The sequence below is a fragment of the Lotus japonicus genome, chromosome 5 (assembly GCF_012489685.1).
Source record: "Lotus japonicus ecotype B-129 chromosome 5, LjGifu_v1.2".
NCBI lineage: Eukaryota > Viridiplantae > Streptophyta > Magnoliopsida > Fabales > Fabaceae > Lotus > Lotus japonicus.
In genome coordinates, this window is record NC_080045.1 from 21,216,471 (window position 1) to 21,227,283 (window position 10,813).

Below are 10,813 nucleotides of genomic sequence, written 5' to 3' on the forward strand. Positions count from 1 at the left end.
CTTGGATAAATATCTCGCAACTTGTTCTCCCACTTGCAATTCACGTTCTCTCTCACTGAAGCATCACCACCAGCTTTCTTTTCTTATTCATTTTCTTTCTTTCTCCCACATTCACGTCCCTTATTTTCTTTTCCTGCAGCACTTCTTCTTTCTTTCATTTTCTTTTGTTGAAGCACCCACACCACCATGGTACCTCTCACTCACGCCCACTTACTCACTCTCCACCATCTTCATGTTGCTTTTCCTTGTACAGCAACCAAAAAAACCCATATTCTTTCTTTCTTCCACTTCTACTTCTCCATATTACTTCTCTCTAAGCAAAGTGCAAGTCCCTTGTCTGTTTAATTAAAATAAGACCCATATTGCTCTCTCTCCCTTACGAGCAGCAGGATTCGTGGTGCAAGGGAATGACCAGCTGCAGATCCCCCACCACTCTACCACCATCATCTTCATCTTCTCATTTTATGGTAAAACTCCTTCTAGTTTCTTTGATCTTGTTTTATAAGTCAATGAAATTTATCCTTTTAGTTTCCACACCTAGTGCCTTCATTAAAGTTATGACTAGGGAAAGGATTTAGTTACCCATGGTTTTTATTTCCAAAAAGGTTGAGTTATTGTCTTTGTAAAAATTTTAATTAGAGCTTTTTCCAAAGTGCTTTTACAAACGTTGTTCCCCATCACCGGATCTATGGATTTCACCATTTAGTTTTCTTAAAACTTGTTTTTTTTTTAGTTAAGAGATTTTGGGATTTTAAGAGCTTTAATTTAAGTCTTGATTAGTTGTGTTTAAATGTTAAAAATGGATTTGGAAGTGATTTGGGGAAAAATGTGAATTTATACATAGTTATGTAGATGTGGCCGAACCAATGACATGTGTTTTGGGCTTGGAAAAATTAATTCTGAAACTTGTTTTTGTTATTGAAAATAATAAGTTAAGTGTGAGGACTAAAAGTTTATTGTGGGAAAACTTTAGGATTAAAGCACAAGAGGCTGAGAAGTTTTGGGTTAAACCGGAGTTTTAAAAGTCTTGGGGTTTGTTTGATAAATTTATTAAAGATTGAGGGTTGAAAAAGAACTTACTTTTATGTGAGGACCTTTTCGTGATTATGTGCTTATCAAGGGACTAGGGTTGAATTATTTAAAAGTTGAGGAGTTGTTTGCGAAATGTGTTTTTTTAAGGACATTTCTTTAAAACTCACAAATATTTTTCTCTTTGGACTTTAGTCCTTGAAACATAAAGCATTTGCATTAGCCTAAGTAAGTTAGAAAGATTAGCTAAGTTCGTTATGAAACTTTAGATGTGACCTTAGAGGCTAAGGTTTAGTATATGAACTTGTGAAGGGTACGAAGGACGAAAGCGCCTCGCGGCGAAGCTAAAGAATAAAAGGAAGCGAGCCGACGTGGAAAACAAAGATGTGATTGGAGTGGAGTTGCAGTTTTGGATGAAGAGATTGGCTAAGGTAAGGGTAACTCGGTTTTAGCGTGTCTTTGAGTCTTGCATGTATTTATCGCACTGCCTGTGTTTGAGATGAAGATGTTTATATTGATTGGCAGATGATTATGATTATTATGTTGAACTGGGAAAATGTTTTCTGAAGGCTTCGGCCGAGTGAACTTATTGAGACGTGTGTCTCCGTTTTCTGAGAGGCTTCGGCCGTTTACTGGTTTCTGTCATTGAACTGAGTTGGTATGCAATTGAATTGAGTTATGTTCGTTGATAATAGGAATAACATGTGGTTACTCCGAATATATCATTGGTTTGGGCATTGTTGTTGATTGACTTGGCATATAGGGCTTGGTCTTTAAGTGGCGATGAGGTGGGGTGTGGTCCCGCGTGATTGTCCCGTCCTTCGAGACGTTATAAAGTGGCGATGAGGTGGGGTGTGGTCCCGCGTGATTGTCCCATCCTTCGAGGCGTTATAAAGTGGCGATGAGGTGGGGTGTGGTCCCGCGTGATTGTCCCGTCTTGCGAGACGTTATTGATCGATCCATTTTGGTAGCAGCATATAGTTGCATTATAGGGAACTAACACCTGACCCTATGTTGTTGGATTTTTAGTTGTTGGTTTAGTGTTATCTGATTTGATGTTATATGGTTGAGGTTGTTGATATCTGATTTGATGTGATATTTTTTATATATGATTTGATTATATGTTGTTGATTATGTTTATATCTGATTTAATTCTATGTTGCTAATTTCTATTGATATTTATCTTGGATTATATTGTTAGCTTATCTATTTGTGGTATGAATTAAGTTGTTAGTTTATTCATCATGACATGCAATTAATTTTGAATAGCATGTTTTTCTCTTTTATATGTGGTAATTGCATGGAGTTAACCCTTTCTATTTGCTATTTGATGTTTGGGCGCTTAACGCTATTAGGCGATGGAGGACTGTCGATGAAACTTGACCTTTGCACGAGTCGGAGCTGAAGACTTGAAGATTAGTGGAAGACACGAAGAGTAGAGTCGGGTTTAAGGTTAGAGCCTTGGGTTAGAGAGCTTACCGTTATTGGTTTAAGCTTGCCTAATAATTTTTAGGAATTTGCATTTGAGATTCGGGTAGGTTCCGATGCATTGCTTTCTTGCGGTTCCCCGGTGTGGAGATCGTAGGGAGTAGGTCGGATTAGGGTGTCGTGGCATAACAGATTCCTTATTGGATCTGATTTCATTCGTTAGATTTGTAGTTGGGCTCTTTCGTTCATACATTCGGGAACTTGCCTTGGTCAAGGCTTGATGTAGATTTTATTTACTGTTGGGTGTAGGCATTACATGTTTTGAAAACAATTCAAAAGAAAAAAAAATTACTCGCTTTATAAATTCATTTGGAAAATATTGCATATTTAAATTAATAGGTTACTAAAGTGACACTCAAAAATCGGGGCGTTACAGTTTTGGGGATCCTTGATAGAACCCCGTAGCCGTTAACGAAGGTAACGGCCTAGGTGCACCTAGCTAGTTTGATTCCGGGAGGAGAGGGCTATCCGTTAGATGGAGCCGCCAGTGCACGGAAAGGGCTATCAACGAGATGTAGCTTCCCCCGATGAGATTGATGAGACATGGCATGATTCCGGGTGGAGAGGGCTATCCGTTAGATTGAGCCACCTCTTGGGTAAGATAATCCTTAAGAGGAAAGGACTATCAACGAGATGTAGCTTCCCCCGATGACACGATGTGACTTAAGAAAGGAAAGGGTCATCCGTTAGATGGAGCCGCCCCTATCGGAGAGGCCATCCCTTAGGAGGAGAGGGCTATCAACGAGATGGAGCCGCCTCATGGTTCTACATGTGTGACCCTATTAAAATTATTTATGGTTTTATATTTTCATACCTGGACATGATCTTAACTGTATTTATTTGAAGTGATTATTTATGAACTTTATGATTTTTGTCAAGTTCATTGTTGAAATGATTTAAATTGGTATTATTGATGATATAGATTGTTTATACTGAGTTGAGAGCGAAAAACTCATGCCTATTCTATTTCCCCTTCCTGTTCATGGTGGTTGTTGACTACTCACTAAGTCTTTGTGACTTACCCCATTCCTTATTTCCCTCCACAGATTTTCAGGCAACTGAGTAGAAGACCATTGTCAGATTCAGATCATTCGACTTATTTCTTTTGACAGGTTGTCATATTGGTGTCTTTTATTTTAATCCTGGTTATCTGCAGCTATAGGGAGTCCTAGGTGGATTTAGATTTGAGATTGTGATTTATTATTTTATTTTAAGAGTTGGCACTTGAGTGCTCGAGTTAATTTGATATTTTACTTGGAATACTGGTTATGGAAGAGCTTATTGGCAATGTTGTTATTTTTGTAACTATTGAAAATGCAAAAGAGATTTTGCTGAAATTTTATAAATTATGTCTACCTGGTTATTTTGAATAAATTGTTGGATAATGATTCTATGAGTATGAGGCTTGCTAGGCTAAGGTGGTAGTATGTGCGCCGGTCACGACTTAGGATTTTGGGTCATGACAAAAACTACAGGATATGAGTCCAATACTGTGTGGAGCCCTTTGGGGCGATGATGAGTATGATTCGAAAGCAATCCCAACATTTGGCGCAAAGAGGTATTCTTTTTACACGATTGCTTACTGGGTAATGGTTTAATTGGACTGTCGTGATCCTGGGGAGAGCATGATATTACTTGTGTGATAGTAAACGCTTACTCTCTCTGCTGTCTGGTGGAGAAACGTAGACTCTGGCTCAACTAGTTGAGTGGAAGAGGGGTTCAGCGGTGCGGTGAGTGCATGGTGTGTAGCAGGAGATTTTAATGCAATCAGATCAGTGGAGGGAAGGAGGGGGTGGCAGAGGTGAGTAATCAAAGCTTGATAGAGATGGCAGAATTCAAACTATTTATTGATAACTTGGAAATTATGGATGTTCCAATACAAGGGAGGAGTACACTTGGTTCAGGCCAAACGACCAATCCATGAGCCGGTTGGACAGATTCCTTGTTTCCCATGGGTGGGCTAGCTTATGGCCCCATTGCTCCGAATTTGTGTTAGATAGGGACATATTAGACCATTGCCCTCTACTTTTGAGATCGGTATTGCGGAATTGGGGACCAAAACCTTTCAAGGTCCTAAATTGCTGGTTCCAACATCAATCCTTCAAGAAGTTTGTGACGGAGTCTTGGGCCAAGCTACATGAACAAGGAAGGGGAAGCTTTATCTTCAAAGAAAAGTTGAAGTTGCTTAAACAACAACTATGCACAATTGACATATATACAACAAACCTATGTATCAAAATAGTCATTTCATGACTAATGGACCTAAATGGGATTAGATTCAATAGTTGATTCATTCTAGGTCTGATTTACAGAGTTCCAAATCTCATATCATGTTATAGGTGATCAAGCTACAACAAGCATTAAGAACAAGAACAAATCAATGAAATTGACACATAAGAATGAAACATAGAATATGTACACTATATACAACTCAAATCAACATTCCACTAGTTTCACCAACATTTCAAAACACAATCCCTGACAACGGCGCCAAATTTGATAAAGGTTTCCTCGTTGTTTGTACTGCTTTTGGCTTAAACCTTTAAGATTCAATCATAGTAAAACAGATACGGGTTTATCGTCCTCAGGGATTGTGTGAACATCAGTTCCACCAGTTAAATATAGATCTGAGCGGATAAAAAGATGTTTGATAAATTGTTTTTGTGGTTTTTGAATATAAAAGAAAACAGTAAAAGAAGATTTACTGAGGTAACAAAGAAGAAATCATATTTAGAATGCATTTTCACCTAATCCTCTAATTGCTTTCAACTCAAACACTTTTGTAATGGTTCATTTCATTTATGATGCCGAGAGCTACCCACCTAACTATCCCTAGCCTAGGTGAATCTATCAATTAGAATTCCTAGACGTAATCCCTTACCATCTAGAAAACCCAAAAGGAATAATATAGCTCAAGTTCTCTCTCAAAGACATTCCCAATGGCCAATTCATCCTACGACAAGGTACCCTAGGCTTGCAAGTCTCTATTGTCACACCGGAAACTCCTGTTAGAACTCAGAACTCCACCTGTCACGTAGAAATTCACTATTGTTCCTACCCAAGATATTCTCTCCCTAAGACAATTGAAACACTAAGAAGTTTCTCCCTTGGACCGGACCCACACCAATCTCTCGATCTAATGCTAGTCCCCTGAAATCTTACATGGATCAATCGATACTTGAAGCACAGAAAGCGAAAACCTAAGACATAGGTGTCTACTTTCATTGAACTAAGCATACACAAACTCACAATAATCTCCCGATCTATCTATGAATTAGTGAAGCTCTTTTGATTATCAATTGATTGGTTAGAAGCATGAAGTGCAAAGAGAAACACAATACATGAAAGATTATCATTTACATTTATGAAAGAGCTTACAACAATCAAAGCATCAAGTTATAACATCCTAAATACAAAAATAGAAAAAAACTATAAGGGAAAGGGAAGAAAGAACCGAAACCTAAGAGAAGACGACGTAACCACGACCATGGAAGCTTTCCCAAGCTTTACATGGCTTCCGGGAGGTTGTCACCGTCCTCCCATGGCTGGCATCACCATCTTGAAGCTCCAATCCATCCAATCCTAGCCCAAGGACCCCTCCTCCATGAAGCCCAACTCCCTTGCTCTGTTATGGTGCCAAAATTGGGAGAAATTCGAAGAGAATAGGAGAGATACCCACAAAAAACGTGTTTTGGCCCTAAAATAGAAGTTGGGACTGTCAAAATGGCGCTAAGCGCAAATTTATGGGGCTAAGCGCCCCCTATTTCTTCCCCATTAGGTTTTCTGAACCGCACTTCCAGGCGCTGAGCGCCACTTCCAAGCACTAAGCGCCATGGTCTGGTCTTTTTGCCAAAATGGTGCTAAGCACCATTTCCAGGTGCTAAGCATCAAGCCTTCAAATCTTCATTTTCTTCATTTCAACTTGACTCTTCCTTGAATCTCTTCCCTACATCAAAACTCCAAGTTAGAACATGAAATTAATGATATTTTCACTATATTTATGCTAAAACTAAATACGTACTAAATTAACTCTTTTGGGAAATTAAATGATCTATAATGCAAATATACAAGTTAAATAAGTGCATAAAGTGATATTGAAATATACGTAAAAATGACATTTATCACCCACCTACTCGATTGTTGGAGGAGCTTAGACATGGAGATATAGTTGAATAAATGACGGGTGGTTGTGTTGTACTGAGAAAGCTTTGGGGAGGTGAGTTTCGTTTTCTCCGGTTTCTCTAAAGAATATATAGGCATGCATAATTAACATTCCGTAGTTTCAAAAAAAAAAAAAAAAACATTCCGTAAATTGTATAGTTTGCTTAAATTTGTATGTGTCAACTATGTTGTTCCAAGATAACGTTACATCTGGACAGTCTTATTAAAGAACTGATCATATATTAAGAAATATTGTCAATCTTGTCAGCCATATGGGTGTGTTAAGCCAAAATTACAAGCATTACAATTATCGACACCATGGTACAAAAAGTGGTTTCTCGACAGAAGGGGTTGGGCGAAGCCGGCAACTCAGCACACGATGTCCCTCAAGGACAAGTTAGTAAAAGCCATAACTCGACACACTCAGAAGATGAAGAAATCTCGATCACCTTAATGGAAGAGGCAGTTACCGAATAACAAGCGAGTACGAGCACGTGCATACACCCACGATGCCATGAATAGCAACGGTTGCCCACGACTCAGAACCATCCACGTGGCAATAGAGTCACGTGCGCGAAGACCATCGGCTAAACGTGGGGTATGGCGCCAAAATTCAAAACCCACGAAGCCATCGTGCATCCAAGGAAAACCGCCAAGAACATGGGCAGAAAGAACAATATAAATAAAGGAAGCAGCAGCAGAAGAAGAGGTTCCCAACTAAAAAAACTCTGAAAATTCACTAAAAGCTCTAAACGTCCGCATCAATGAGACTTCGAGAGCAGAACGTGATGATGGAGGAGTATGTTGCAGAACCAACGCTTTAATTTCCTTGCATTGCAGTTTGTTAATTCCCAGTTCTTATGTGTAGCTTGTTTTGTCGAAATTTGTTTTCATGTTATCTTGGTTTGCTTAACTATTTTGTAATCGACTCATATTCAATAAAATCCAGTTTCGTTTGAAGTTGTTTATTGTTGTCGAAAACACATCCGTCCACACACTACACTTTGGCAAAACGTTTTCTCAAAAGGACCCTGAAATCTAAACTTCCTTTAGTCGAACTAAGAGGATATTTGTTTACCAAAAATCCGTGTAAACAAATTGGCACGCCCAGTGGGACCGTTTTTGTGAAAACTAAGTTTTACAGAAGCGTTTTGTGTGTTTTGTTTGCTGCATGCTATTTGGTATTTGCTACTTGCCTGGATTGTGATTTATATGCACCTGAGAAGTGGTAAGACTTTGAGTATGGCAAGCAACCGAGGAAGAACCTCCCCTCAAGGATCTAACGTGGGTAATCAGAGTAGTCCCGGGGGAAGTAGTGGTAATAATAATGAAGAAGTGTCTACTGGAATGGGGCATGGCACCAGTATGCCAACCCAGAACGTGGCAATTTCTGCAGTTGCAGAAATGCCTGTATCTACATCAGTACAGGCACAAATTGTTCCAACGATTACGAGGGACATGCCTTATGGTATGCCTACATCTATGATGCAAGGCATACAAGGCACGTATTCGACGTTCCCTGAAAATGTTCCCCCATTCAGCATACCCCCTTTTGGGGCAAATGGAACAATGTTAAACTTGGGAAGTCGAGTTAGTCCCCCTATTCCTGGATCTAGTTCACAAATTTATTTATCTACAGGTATGAATAATGGTTCACTTCAAGCCATTAGGCAGCAAGTAGATGATAGTAACCATGAAATGGTTAACATGCTATCTCGACAGATAGGTGAGCTAATCAACCCTGTGCTCCAAAATAATAATGCCAATAATCAGCATTTGGCACGACAGATGGATCGTTTGGCGACAGCCCTGGGGGCACCAGTCGAGGTCCAACCGGCACCAGGGATTAACCAAATCCCGTTGCCTAACCATGTCCCTGCCCCGGTGCGCTATCAAGCGCCGCAACACCAAGAGATGAGGGCAAACCCTTTGTACGAGGCAGTGCAGCCACCATTGCAAAATGTGTATATGGTAAACAGGGAAGAACACGCTGATGGTGTGCTAGAAAGAATTCGACACCAGAACGCTGGGGGGCAACAAAATGTTGCTGCCGTGGTGGAGCAATTGTTGAACCAACATGGTTTCAACGTGGGTTTCGCGAATAGACCCCATTTTGTGTCAGCCTTTACAGAGGAGGTTCTCGAATCAGAACTTCCTCGAGGCTGGAAGGTCCCCAAATTCACTAAGTTCTCAGGGGATTCAGGAGAGTCCACGGTAGAACACATAGCCAGGTACCAAATCGAAGCAGGAGACTTAGCCATCAATGAAAATTTAAAAATGAAGTACTTCCCGAGTTCTTTAACCAAAAATGCCTTTACCTGGTTCACCACCCTCGCTCCTAGGTCAGTCCATACATGGGCCCAGTTGGAAAGAATTTTCCATGAACAGTTCTTTAGGGGAGAGTGCAAAGTAAGTTTGAAGGACCTGGCTAGTGTCAAAAGAAAGCCAGCAGAGTCTATTGATGATTACCTAAACAGGTTTAGGATGCTTAAATCTCGATGCTTCACCCATGTTCCTGAACACGAGCTAGTTGTCTTAGCCGCTGGTGGTCTAGAGTATTCTATTAGAAAGAAGATCGACACTCAGTATATTCGAGATATGTCTTTGCTCGCAGATAGAGTGAGGCACATCGAATTGTTAAAGGCCGAAAAGTCAGAGGAAAGGGCCAAGACTACTAAGTGGCCAAAGAAGGAGAAGGTAGCGTACATAGATGCGGATTCAGTAGGTCAGAGTCCATGTGTCTATCGAGAAGTCCCTGCGGACGTCGATTTGAATGACGTCAATCTGGCTGAACTTCAGCCAGGGGATCCTTATGTGTGTAAAGCATTGAAACCACGTGAAAACAAACTTGGGGAGGAAAACCCCAAGAACACGATTCCTGCTGTAAAAACTTATACTTTTGATGTGGCCAAATGTGATGCAATCTATGATATACTTGTGTCTGATGGTTTGCTTGTGGTCCCCAAAGACCAAAAACTTCCCTCTCCTGAACAAAGGAAAGGGAAGAAATATTGCAAATATCATAACTTTTTTGGTCATTGGACCTCACAATGTGTTCGTTTCAGGGACCTCGTGCAGGGGGCATTGGACTCAGGAAGGCTCAAGTATGACGAAAAAGCCAAAAGTCAAATGAAGATTAACTCCGACCCACTGCAGGTAGCTGAAGCCAACTACGTGGAACCTTTCTACATTGGCATGGTTGACATTTCCGAGAAGCTGAATCTGGGCCTGACACTCGAGGAGGCAAAGGAGGAAAACACGGCTGTCGAAGAACCAGACGTCGTGAAAGAAGTGAACTTAGAAGAGGTTTACCCCAAGGCTGGAGAAACCCTTGTCGAGTTTCTATCCCGCAGCAAAGATGGCGAGAAAGAAGTTATGCTGTGCCCTCGATGCAGCGCTGTTTTCGACAAATCCGCAGCCAAGGCCTATCAAGATTCAGAAATGAAAAGGCATTATCAGAGGAAGGCTCCTGTATCCAGGAGACTGAAGTACCCTCACGAGGAGTGGGTCGAAAGAGACCAGGAACTCGATGGCCATAAAGGCCAGAAAACAAGCAGTAAAGACAAAACTTACCTCCCCAATGCTGGATTGCCAAGAAACCAATGGTTCAGGCCAACGCCTCCAAGGCCAAAACCATACCCTAAGTGGCAGAAAATCGACTTAGGCCAGGGATCCTCTTACATCAACAATTCCCGTGTGTCACGAAGCTACTCCTATGGCTCTGAGAACTACTATGCTCCTGAACAGATGACCAGGACTCAGTTCAGGCGTTTTTTGAGGAAAAGGAAAGCTGAGAGGGAAAGAGGTGGCAAGTTCCGCTCATTATGGGACATAAAGCCAGAAGACAACTCTCGCAATGAACCTAGTGTGGCGTCGATTATCAACCAGCTGGATCACGCCATCAAACAGGGAACAACCATACCACCAAATCCAGCTAAGGAAAAAGGGAAGGATGTCGTCGAGGATGAGGATGAAGACATGCTCGAAGATTTCGAAGACAGTGAGGGAGAAGAGCTCAACATCATCTGCATCGTGTCCATCCTACCTGCAGAATTCGATAGAATCTCAGAGGTCACTGAAAGCGAGGAAGACTACTATGTCGACGACGAACCAGATGACAATCCTTTGTGTTATT

General features: G+C 41.0%; 1 long non-coding RNA gene across 2 annotated transcripts; it reads left to right on the forward strand.

Annotated features, from left to right (window-relative positions):
- The first annotated feature begins 53 nt into the window (after nt 1-53).
- On the forward strand, nt 54-2,825 carry LOC130721397 (uncharacterized). 2 transcript variants are annotated; one of them, XR_009013435.1, is made up of 3 exons: nt 55-467; nt 1,342-1,460; nt 2,385-2,825. It is a non-coding gene; the product is annotated as an uncharacterized LOC130721397 (long non-coding RNA). The 2 variants fall into 2 exon arrangements; XR_009013434.1 differs by having other exon boundaries at nt 54-467; nt 1,342-2,825.
- The last annotated feature ends 7,988 nt before the right edge of the window (nt 2,826-10,813 follow it).